The sequence below is a fragment of the Patagioenas fasciata genome, chromosome 3 (genome assembly GCF_037038585.1).
Source record: "Patagioenas fasciata isolate bPatFas1 chromosome 3, bPatFas1.hap1, whole genome shotgun sequence".
NCBI lineage: Eukaryota > Metazoa > Chordata > Aves > Columbiformes > Columbidae > Patagioenas > Patagioenas fasciata.
Window position 1 is genome coordinate 19,964,979 of NC_092522.1, and position 13,591 is coordinate 19,978,569.

The following is a 13,591-nucleotide window of genomic DNA, read 5'->3' on the forward strand; positions in this document are numbered from 1 at the left end:
TGTGTCCCAGGTGAGACTGGCCCTTGGCCAGAGCTGCTGGAGTACCAGCTCACCTGGAGACAACTCGAACTCCAGGCCACAGCCAGACTGCAAGTGCAGTGTTGGGCTGCCAGGCTGCTATGATGGCAAGTTCTGCCCGCAATCTCTTCAGCGAAGGCATTAGTAACAGATCTTCACCTATCTGCCAATTTTCACAGTCTGTGGAAACATAATTATCTTGGTCTTCCAAATTTGTCTCAGCTGAGCCCCTGGATTCAGAAATTACCAGAAACCCAATGAGGGAATGACATAGAGTAAGACTCTGTTTGCTTTGCTCCCTTAAAAAACAGACTGAAAGCTCAACCTTCCCTGAGCCCCTATAAATCTCCCTGTCTCATCCTTAGAAAACTATCATCCTTACTCAGCATTTACACTGCTGTCCTCATATGAGCAAGCTCTACACACTGTCTCTGGTCAGAGCTTTATCATGGGATTGAAGAATCAAATACCTATCATTTTCTAAAAATCTACAGTCATTCCATAAGTAAAAGTTCAGCCCCATTCAAGTCACAGTACCTTAAAACCACGATATAGCCAGGTTAAGGTTGAGCTGGCAGCTTGTTTTGAGTTTTTAGTCATCACATGAGCGATTGTTTCAGTCACACCAGTCCTACAAATCTTTGTGTTACCACAGGGCACGGGACCGAGCACAGGCAAGGCAGCAAAAGTGGGCACCATGGCACCAGACTGGTTTTCTCAAGGGCAGCTTCACCAGCTCAGGCTTGTGCAACTACAAACCAGCACTCCCTGGGACAACAGCCTTTCAAACATACAGCTGCCATGGAATTTGAAACATGTACATGCACTCAATAGTAACGAAACAAAGGAGAAAAACAGCATTTTTAAATTATCTAGATTGAATTATCATGAAGAACTACTGTATGAACAATGATGTTCCAGAAGATTTCATACCATCAGTGATACATAAAATAATGGCTTTTGAATAGCTTTAAAACAACCATGATTTCTCATTTAAAAAAAAAAAAAAAGAAGAAAACGGAGAACTGAAATAATGCCTATGCTAAAAAAAAACAAAACACCAAAAAACAACAACAACAAAAACCCACAACACTAAAAGCCAAGATCTGTGGCTACACACACAGCAGCATTTTATACTATGACTCACGCCAATTATTTGGTTAGTAAGTGAAGCAGTTAATGTTTCTTCATTACCAGTTACTTATGCTAAGACTAAGTCCACTGCTAAGCGATACACTGCGTTTCTGGAAGTCACAGAGTGCACTGCTGTATTTCTGAAAGATCCACCACTGCCGTGACAACCGTTGCAAGACACAAAGGAGTATTAACAAATGAAAGTCCAAGCAACAAACAGAAGAACACCTTGACAGCTATTTGAACTACTGAACTAGACCATGACACAAAGCCAAACTTCAACACAAGAGTATGAGAAAGCATACAAAGTTACAAATAATTTTTCTGAGGCACTATCACTCCATGTAACATACTTTCAGCTAACCAAAACCCCACACAGACTGTTCAGTCTATCCACTTATTCACTTTTTGGTGAATCTACAGCCTAACTCCTTACCCTAAAGGCAGGATTTGCTCCATGTTCCAGCAAGCACTTGACAGCTCCTGTACACAGGTTAAATGCAGCAATATGCAAAGCTGTTCCAAAATCAAAATCACTACAGGTGGCATCCACATCTGCAATTAAACATCACATGTGAGGTATGTAAGTGTTATGTGAACATTTCACTCTACAGATTGTTTGAGAGGACATTAATTTATTACAGTTTATGCTAACATGTATACAGATACCATTAGTTATGTACCAAATGCATATAGGAAGTGATTCTACATAGAATATCAACTTTAACTGCATCTGTTTATTCACACCATGAATCAATCTGGAAGATGAGCATTTCCTTTCATTCATTTTATAATACTGATGACTTAACTGCAAAAATGTTGCTATCAAGATACCCAATCTACTGTGCCAACATTAACAAGTTAGTAAATTTAGGTTTGCATGTAAATTAGTGTTTCAGAAAATATTTCTATTTTATTGTTTCTAGGTATCAAATTTTAAAATGAGAGGCATCTTCATCCAGTTGTTTTCCTTTGTGAGCAGGTAGTGGGGCAAGCAAAAGCTTACTACACCTCTGCTTTACATTGATTTAGTTACTAATGGCCAAGAACAAAGTAAGAGCTAGCAATTTTTATAATTTGTTTTCAAAGAATTGCATTCTGAAAGGTCTTGCACTGATAGTTTGGAAAATAGAGCACTGTATTTGTCTAGAAGATATTTAGCATACTACTTATTTCCATCAATTGTTTCCAATGTATCTTTCAATCTGCTATGAAGTTATTACTGTTCTATAAGATTGAAGTTTTAATGCCTATTTAGTCTTTGGCTCCTCTCCTAAACTATGCAAGAGATGCCAATTTGAGTCAATTATGTATATGACCATTTATTAAAAATGCCAACTGATTTAATACACAACCCAAAAGCCAACAAGTCTTAGACATCATGTTCCAATTTGAAATACTGGTGAGGAACATAAAACTTTCTACCTCAGGGTTGTACAGTCTCCTGGTATTTTCCAGTTACAGTCTCTATCACAAATAGCACTAGCCTTTCTCACAGTGTGATAAAGTATATCCCAACTGTATCAACATCCTTATATAGTTATACTAAATTAATATTTTGAGGGCAAATAAAGCATCAACATATATAGAAGGCAGATAAATACATCTGTGTATATATATGTCAACCTTATACACTAGAAAAGATTGATTCTGAATTTTATAACGATCAAAGGTAAATTTTTAACAGTTTTACAGTTGCACCAGTATGAACACAAACTTAGCTATTTTAAATTTAATTGGCACATGCACAAAAAAGACTGCATTGACATCACAGCTACGTATGCAAATGTACCTTTTACAGATCAAATGTCAAATAACTATTGCCAGTTTAAAACTCAGTAGAAGCTGTGCAGTTGTAAACAACCACTGGAAACTTCCATGTTTGATAAGGCTATCAAAGCATTTTCTGCACACATAGGAGGAACCAGTTTGCAGAGATGCTGATCAGTAACATCAGCTGAGTCAGCAACAGCTGTACATACTCCTATTTTTAAAAGTAACTGATATATAGGTTTATGGGTTTGTTTTTTTCAAATTAGACTACTATGACTTCCTCAGACTTGCAAGCTTCACACTTGGAGTTTGTAAACCCTGTTTTCTTACACCTTTGTTCTATGTCTAAGTTGGCATAGTCCATGTGACAAAAAGAAACACATATATATCAAATGTTATCCAGTAACTATGCCCAAACTATCTATGGAATATTAATATGCAGCAATAGTCTGTCATTAGCAACCCATGCAGGTTACAGTCACTCCATAATGGTACCACACAACATTTCTAATTCTTAAGCTTTTAACAATTTTTCTATTTAAAACCTTTAAAAATCTAAGATCAAATTAGCTCTCTATTCTAACCATCGAGGAGTAAATCTGTATAAAGAATTTAACTGCAGAATGTCATAAAGGACATAGTTTAGCGGTAAATGAAAAGGAAACATCTGTGGTACCAGCTGTTTCACAATGGGTGCCTCAGAGTCAGTACAGCACTGTCTTGAGGAGCTATTTATACATCAACCATTTTTTCTCCAGTTCAGCATGAATCCACCCAAGGCACTTTTGCCTTCTCTGTACATGCTCCCTTCTCTGAAAACTGCCTGATGTAGTATGGAGCTAAGATTATTCTTTCTGTTAATTCAGACCATCCATTGTTTCCATGTCACAGCTAGGGCAAATCATTTTATGCATTTTCTGAGACTTAAAAAAAAAAAAAAAAAAAAAATCATCTGCTGATCCAAGAGTTACCAACAAGCAAAGCATTTAACCAGAGTAGTTTCCTTGGAAATCTGAGCAAATCCCCATCCCTTCTGTAGGCACTGCACAGGAGACGAGAACACCAAATACAAGTGAGGTCTGAAAGAAGAATTAATCTGCTGATGCAAATTATGGAGACCAGACTATTGAAATGTGATGTTGTTTCGTCTTTTGTTACCAACCTGCACATTACCTCCTAAGCACATCACACCAATAACAGCTCTGTTTAACAATTATTTCCATGATGACTCGCAACACGGTAAGCAACCCTTGTGTACTCCAAAAACCTACCACCTTTTCAGAATTTTGAGACAGTCTTTAGCTTCAACTAGTAAAAAAGGGAATTAATCATTTTGCAAAATAGCACAATCAGAAGGATATTCATTGGAACAAAGAAACATTTGTACAATTTTAGTATTAAAATTGCTTACTGGTTTTGATATTTGACAAAAGTAGGAACTAATGGTTCTGGTTCAGAACCATTTCTGTATTTCCATTTGCATTAGTGTAAATAGGACTCCAATTACCAATCCTTTATATTATCATTCTAAAAGTTACCATTTATTTATGCCAAACACTAAAGTCAAACTGTTTCTTACACATGACCTTCTAGATAGCCAAGATGTGGGAAAAATGAGCATGTCAAAGTTGCTTCGGTCACTAGTTTGCCACGTATCATTGCCAAATTCCCACTTCTCCTTTACCCTTCTCCCAGCATTTCAAACATACTCCTCAATGTTTAAGGCATCTTAAAAACCCTAAGAATTCACCAGAATACTTACATCATCGTTTTTCTGCATACATTCTTGTAGTCCTCAACAGCTTAGAATTAACCTGTTTGCTTTCCATTCTATTAGATATTTCTCTATCATCTTTTACAAAGCTCAAGTTTATCAACTTCAAAAAACAGCAATGGAATCAGTGCATTAAACCACAACAAAAAATAATGGTAGGAGAAAATGAACCAATGAAGCTGACTAAAAGAACAAGAAATATTTATATAATATAATGGGTAAACAAACCCCACTCTTAAAGACCACTATCCACCAGCTTAGGCTCAACACAGTAACAAAATACAGACAACTACCTGAAAGAAAAAGGAACAATGCCTACCTTTTGGCTTTGCATTTTTCAAAATAACTCTAATAAGTTCTGGAACATCAAAGTAGGCAGCATAATGCAAGGCATTCATATTTGTCCAGCGGCTGCGTAAACTGCTATCAGCACCCAAATCAATAAGCTGCGTCGCAAATTTTACAGCGGTTTCAACATCACCTACAAAGCAAATTTCATAAAATGTGCATCAGGGATTTATTTAAATGGCATCAAAAATATGCACATGCTTACGTGTAACCATAATGTACATTAAACCCCTAAGGCTCATAGCAGAACACTTACTAGTAGATGTCTTTCTTCTTAAGATTAGGACATAGGAAAGCTTTGCCTTTTATCATGAAGGGCTGAAATGTCTACTATAGTATATAGCAACACTACCTGTTTATCTCTAACGTAAATAACATGTCACCCATCAAAAACAGGGATTTTAGTATCTGATAGAAGAAAAAAAAAATTACACTTCACAATACTGAAGTTTATGTTAACAGACCTGCTGCCCCCAGAAAAGCAAACCTCTGTCAGACCTCACTCAGAAACTTAGTTCAAATTCAGAGAACTGGGTTTCGGTCAACAAAAGAGTAGCACAACATAGAAAAGCTAATCGATGTGTTCAAACAGAATTAAATACACTCTTATTCCAGTACTTACGATCATAATAATGCAAATGAAGTTTATTGTTTTCTTCTGACATGATCAGGGTGAAACAAAAAAAAAAAAAGGAAAGCCAGTCACCTAAATGTTCTGGTTTCACTGACGTAAGAAAACTGTCGATAGCTTAGTTCACAGTTTGCACCTCAGTCTGAAGCAGCCTTTGCTGCATTAAATATATGTTTCTGTTGATAACATTGTTTGCAATACCTATACCACTAACTCAACTTACTCCCAACTGCCACAGCCATAACCACACCACAGTTCTGTATCTTCCTTTCTGATGGCCACTAGAAGGGATAAAACCAATCACTAAAAAAAAATCTACTGCAAGGAAAAATTCAGTAATAGTTGATGGGATTAGCCTTTGTCAGGGTTTTTACATATATAATGATGTTTCTTTACTCACCAATACCATGAGCCCCTGATTTGCAAGTGTAATGCAAAAGAGTCATGTCGGTCAGTCCATCTCTGTCATTCACATTGCAACCCCTTTTAATGATCTGAGAAACAAGTGGAAAACAAACACATTTTAGCTCCAGCATATCACTGACATCAGTATTATTTAGTAAGTTATTTCACATATATGGACTCCTGGATTCATTTCAACAGCTAATAAAAAAGAAGCCTGTCAGAATAGAGTCTAACTGCAGAACTGAGCAACATGCACAAATGTAATAAATAGTATTATGTGGATATCATTAACCTTCATTGTTTACAGAATTTAAAGTTTCTTTATATTATTACTTCTAACATACATTTCACATGCTGAAAAGTTAACTGCTTAACTGAACAATAGGAAAACAACATCATTTATCAAGTCTTTCTGCTTGCTCTTTGGTCTCTCAAAAATTCCTGCCTCCCTCCGCTCCTCCCCCCTACCCCCCCCCCCCCCCCCCCAAAAAGCCCCCAGTTATACTATGGCAGGAAGAATCTTTGCCATACTTCCCACCTGGCTAGAAAAGCCTGCAATCCAGAAGAAAAATAGGAAAGTAGGAAGGAATTACTAGAAACAAGACGTCTTCTCAAAGCAGCCTACTGCAGGTTGCAAAAAGATTTCAGATCCTACCTCATTTTGTGCCTTGGAAACATTGCCTTTAAGGTCAGGCCTCACTGTAAGGTCAGACATTGGAGTTTATGATTGCTGCTAAGCATGAAACTGAAACACCAAGGTGAAGGGTGTCTAAATAACTGCTTTGAGAAGAAACATTGTTTCTATATTCCGTGATTCTGTGATTCTACCACCAATCCATATGCACTGATTTTTCACCCAGCATCTTTCCCTTTTCCAAACGAACGCTGACAACATGTGCAATACAAGGCACTGATCAGTAAGTACTTGTTACATGGCAGAAATTGTATCTGCATTTATGATTAGTTCTGCTTCTCCCTGAACTGTTTGTATTTGTTGTCACCATAATACTTTAACACTGAAAGCATTCAAGGATCTCCATTTATACCTCACCTCATTCCCAATAATATCAATGTTCTGCTGGACCTGTGGAACCCATTGCCTTAAGATAGCAAACAGTTCAGAAACTGATGTTTTGGGGTTGAAAAGTATTTCTTGGCATGCTGCATCATTGGGATCAAAGAAGGAAAACTCTGTTAAAAAAAAAAAAAAAAGGAATCATTATGTACAATCATAAGTTTTAACATGCTTCTAACGTTTCAAACCCAGGGGCAAAGAAGAGCAGAGAGAGTCACTTTACTACAAGTCACAGTGGAAAAATCAGAATATTGAATTAATTTAGAAAACTGTGTTTAGCATCTGGTCTATTTTTTCTTTAATACTAACATTTATCTTGTACTTCTGAAAAAGCTGTGAATCAGCCACCAATACAATGGTACTGCAAGACTGATTTTAAGTTTAGGCAAGGACCAAGAGAGATGTACAATGATTATGCTAATATTCTTCCTTCAAGCTAGCAAAGGACTGCTGGTTCTAATCTGTTGCCTAGCACAGACAAGCCTCTTGATCTCTCAGTGATTATGTGTACATGATTTCTCCATATGCTGCAAAACATGTATTTTCCCCCTTCTTCCATCACAATTTACATAAAGCATACCAAAATATAAACATGTGCACAAATCAGGAAAGCATTCCATGGCCTCCAGTATTTTCAGGTATTTCATGAATCTATCAATCCCAGTTGGTGGCAGCTGCAGGTAACAAACACCTTCAAAAATTAAGCCAAACCAAGAATGGAAAAAAGATGTATTTTTAAGATTTTAAGCCTCACGTTGCTGAAGGCAACCCAAAGTATAGGTGTAAAAAACACCTTATTATTAAAGTATAGTATTTCATGTTACTTACAGGTGTATGTGTGTGCATGTATATACACATACTGTATTTTACATTTGTGGAATTTCTTCAAACTCTGGAAAATTGTATGAAAGAATCTGGATAGCAATGGCTATTAGGAGAGGGAATGGAAGCAGAACCTACTGTCATCAGCAAATTACTGAATCATGGAAAACAATGAACTTCTGGCTCCACTGCAGCTATCAGGGAGTTGCCTTTTAAAAAGGTTTCAAATAAATGTACAATGTCAGCTTGCATCAATCGCAGATAAAAGGCTCTCAGAACAGACATACAGGTTAAGTAAAACAGAGCATCAACCATCTGGGTGTATGACATGATATAAACTACCTCTAGATGAGTCATCATTACCTTCCCTCAAAAAGAGCATATCATACTTCTAGCTTGGATTAACAGATAAAAGCACATATGGTGCTCACTTCCTGGCTGTCTTGAGTTTGCATTGCCTTGATCCAACGAGGATGAAAAAGGACAACTTCACTGATATTTAGCATGAATTTTTACCTGTACCTAGCACACCAAAATAAAAAAAAGCAAACCCCTTATCTCCCAGCACTACACAAAACGTGTTTCTTACCTACATCCCATGCATTGACACAGATCTATTGATGTATTTACTGATATGTAACTTCTGCATAAACCACAGTTGATCTCATTCTGACAGCTATGAAGTAAACAGACAACTAGCCAACAAAATCAACGATCTTCCCCAACATGCGTGATTTTTTAGTCTACCAGGAAGCTTTCTAGCTATGAACCTGAAGTAAATTATATATCAGAAAGCAACTCTTAATAGACTGTTACAACCAGCATGCTAGGGTAAAAACCTGAGAATATATTAAGTATTAATAACAATCATCCTAAGTGCTTAACAGGTGATCAGCTGTAGTGTTTGCAAACCAAGAAATGCTACAGAAAATCTGTTAAAACAATAAGTTCCACAAAAGGACAGTGGCATCTAGAATACTTTAAAACACTGCCTTCTTGACCTGTATCTTTCCCATGCATTGATTACAGTGCTCAACTATATTAAGGAAAAATAAATGCACTTAATGTAACGACCAAGAATCTTTGTCTGTTGTGGTTTAACCTTCTTTACCCAGATTCCATAATATTACTGTTACACAGGTTACAGTAACCTCCTATAAAAAGAAATTTTTTTTATTCAGTAAGTAGGCATAGACTGAGCAGGTCTGATAGCAAGTGATATTGTGGTGGTATTAGGAGACATCACAACACATAATGGCTAAAGAAGGATGAATGGAGAATTTTTCTAAGGGATAAGAAAACAGAATGGAATAAATCACAGCAGTACTTACAGTAGAATAGGAAAGACAAGTTATGAGAACACGGCTGAACCATGTAAAAACACATGTTCATGTACTAAAATATATCCTGCGGAACTGTTAAATTTCCAACCTGTGCTAACTCATCAAATGGGTCTCAAGAACACTGAGTCTGTCAAAGACAGAACATTACATTATGTGTATTTATTTTTCCTGAATACAGTTGATTGTTGTAATCAATGCATGGGAAAAACAGAGGTGGAGACTAATTTTGAAGCTATATAGATGCTATTAACATCTTCTGCAACATTCAAAGACATTAAAATTGTAGCTATCTATGAAGATCCTTACGGTGATATTTAATGTTTTAATTTTTAATTAAATTTTATAATAATTTATACATATTTTAAATTTTATAATAATTTATACATGTGAAGACAATTCAACATTATTTCAAAAGCTGATCACTGATACTTGCTATCGTTATCTGTAAACACTCATTTCACAGTCCTTACCACCACAAACACCTACACTTCCAAGAGAAATATTCCCCTATAGTGTATTGCTTGCACACTGAAACTACGAAAGTCTAACTCTAGAGATTTTAAATGTGATGTAGACGCTTAACTACATTTAAATACTGCAATTTAACATTTAACACAATATCCAGCTCCACATCAAAATGTAAAAAACCTACGAACATCTGACCACACACAGAGAAGAAACAGTATGAAGGAAAAGATAGTATATTTTAAATGTGTGCAATCAAAACAACAGAAAAAGCACAGGTCTTCATATTTAATTTCCTTTAAAAAAGAATAGAGAATTCATTTAACAAGCAGTAAACTTTTTCTGAAAATAAGGAATAAATTAAGAGTTGAGAGTTTTTCTTAAAATTCATTATTCAAATATGTTGTCTGATGATCACATTCATTTTCTCTTAAAAGCACATACCACAGTCTGAAGGCATTGGTGCAGCAGCAACAGAAAAAGTAACAGAAGTTTCAGAATTTGGGAATAAGAACCGTTCTCTTTCAAAGAGGGAATCTCCTTCCAAGGAGGGTTCTGGGAGATCCTCTATGGTCATCTTCTAGAAAGCCACTTTAGGAGGAAAAAAAATAAATAACCTCATTAGAAATACTTTGGAACAGTCCTATCGGAGTAAGATACAATGTGCAATGAGACTAAAATATTTTCTTTTTGCAAACATAAAATAATACTATTGTATTCTTACAAACAAAGGAAGTTGATTAGTAAATTTAGCAGAGTATGGTGTTAAGGATAGCCAGCTTCTAGTTCTGACTTGGTCACTAAACTTGCATGTTATTAATGGAAAACATTATATTTCTCCCCAGTTTACCACTTGAGCAGTCATGAAAATAGTAATGCTATAATTAGCAAGGACACAGTGATGATAAATAGATTGTTACATTTTATAGCTTTATGAAAACGTGAAGCTCAAGTACCCTTCCTCATACTCTGCATGTATATTCCTTTCCTTCACCATGAGGAAGCACAAGCTACCAGCTACCGCCTTCTACTCTTTTAAAGTTCTCACCACTTTAATCTTCCCACACAAAGCTGCAGACAATTCATCACCGAGTGATTCACTCCTGGACTCTCAATTCCATATCAGCTCCTTTCCCAGCTTCTCCCTTCTATGTTTTAAAATAGCACACTTACCACAGTGTTGTAACCTCCACCCTGATGTTGTTTCCAGACAACTTTTCCTGCCTTAGCGCAATCTAGGAGACAGAAGAAAGATTAAATGGCTGTACAAAGTCATACTGACATTTTCCTAACAACCAGGTCAAGTCACATTCTAGTTATGGTTCACTTACTAAGGCCAGATTAGAGCTGGTTACCACTTGCAAGACATCTAGTCAGGCAAATTCAGTAACAAATAATAAAAACATTATTCTTAATAGAAACAGGCGTTATTGTCCTATCAGAGACTATAGCTTACAATTGAAAAACTGGAATTCTGCATCTTGAATTTTCATGGTTAAATACTCAGGGTAAAAGCAATGCTTCTACTAGACAACCTACATTTTTATTCTGGAGATTGCTATATAGCGCTCTCTACTCAGGAATTTGTTTAGCCAGTTCGCTTGACAGAAATAATTCATGGAGCTTTAAGGTATATTTGGTTTTATTATCTTTAACCTATACACATGAGTAAACACACAAAAGAAAAAGTAGTCTGTAGTAGACTTATAAGCAGACTCATTTTGGGGGTTATATCCTACACACAAGCAGCTAAGCGAATAGATTTACTCTAACATTTCCCCAAATAAGTTTATCACACTATTTGGGAATGATTTTAACAGCGGATTACAGATGCTAAACTTCAAGTAAATAAATGAAAGCCTTCTCTTCTTGGACACCATGAACAGTTCACCCTATCCTCAACTTGGAAAAGAGATCCAGATGAAAACTGCTCATTTTTCTCCAACTAGTTTATTTCTTCAGTCTTATGCAACTGTATAAATGCATGTGCTGGCACACCACTAAGATCAAGAAAGAGGCCATTGGGAAGGGCAGGACTATTTCTTCCCACAGCATTATCAAATTGCTTCAGCTTAAGCATTCTTAGATTCAACAAGGCCAAAAGTATTACTAATTATTTCAATTATTATTTTCATCCAGTAAGGAGAAATTAGAGTTTACATTTTGAATGGCTTTATAGTCATCATAAATACGACAGCAACAACTTTCTCATATGAGGGACTAGAAAGTCCCTTAAGCTCCAAGTCACTAAATCTCTTTGGCAGGGCAAGAGAAATACATTTGCTGCCTTCTGGTATTTGTTCAGAGGCTATGGCAAAACAAAACAGAGCAAAGCTTTGTAAAATGCATGAATCCACAACAGTTTTGCACAGGTAGCACATCAGACACTCTCACGAAATGCACAAAGGAACAAGTAATGTGCATGAATGTAGAAGAGATGACAGCTGAACCTGTTAAGTCAGAAAAAGACAGGAAAGCAATTGTAAGCTTTTTAAACAGTGCTGCCAGTGCAACAGTGAGGAAACAAAAGAAACACCATGAAAAGTAGCCAGATCTGATTAAGCCAATGGTAACAGGAAGAGGTGAGATTTGTAAAGTACAATAACAAAAGCTGCAACAACTAGAAATCAACACAGACATTTGAAAATTAATACAAAAAAACTTTGTTTATTGCACACAGAAAAGCAGATTGAACAGAAGAGAATACGTGCATTTGCAAGTATCCAGGGCACCTCTTACTCTAAGGGGCCAGAGGGGAGAATACAACCTGTCATATGAGTGAAAAGAATTCAGCACGCAAGCTACCAAAGCAAAGCAGGCAGGGAAACAAGCCCTGTCATCGGGCTGGTGACATGAAGACCCAAATGCTACAATGCATGTGCCCACCCAACACTGTAAAGAGTGACTTCCCAGGTTCACACCAGTGGCAACACCTCCTGGCCCAAGCATGCACATCCCTCCACCAAAGGATTTTAATTTGGATCCAGAAATAATATTACCATGTCATGACACAGTACTGAACCGTGAAATGTCAAGGCAACATGCTGTGCACCCATGACAACCTCCAGAGCCTGCTAGCTCAGGCACAAGAACATCACAACCAGTTAATGTCACACACGCATACCTAGAAAGGCAAAAGGAAAGTAAAAGGTTGAAAACTATTCCAAAGGAAGGGAAAAAAAACATCATCCTCGAAGTAATGTCTGTTCTGAGCATAAAAAAAACTGCCTGAGGTACTAATAATATCCAAGGTATGTGGACTCCGGTGGGATGTCCTGGTGAAACAGAATGGAAGGTCTTCCAGAAGAGCAGTGATTTCCCTGCATTAGTAGGAGAAGTTTAGACAAACAGCATGAAATGGTTAGAGATACTAAATGAAAGGACAGAAATCTCCTGTTTGCAGTACTGCCAAACTACCACTGAAAGCAGTTTAGCACAGCACAGGGTACCATGCTTACCGTTTGACAGCCATACGTTCTTCTAACTGAACTCAATCTGAAAATGAAAAATATAAATATCATTGGAAAAAATAAAACAGAACTTGAAGAAGTCATCAAATATGCATGCACTTATGCTGGCAAGATTGAAGAGTAACTACAGGATTCCTGACATCCACACATTACAGAGAGCTACCACTGCATATATATATTTAAAAAAAAAATAGTTGTATAATACAGGATCCAACTTGTTCCTGTGCTCCAGATTCTGCAATATGTGTTACAGCACAAAGTTTTCCTGCAAGTGCTATAAATGCTAAAGCACTTCAAGGTATTAAATACAATTGCACTGGGGCTCTGACAGCA

At 36.7% G+C, this 13,591-nt stretch overlaps 1 pseudogene; it reads right to left on the reverse strand.

The window, feature by feature from the left end:
* Nucleotides 1-13,591, reverse strand: part of LOC136099552 (CAP-Gly domain-containing linker protein 4-like) — a 32,107-nt pseudogene that overhangs the window by 18,038 nt on the left and 478 nt on the right.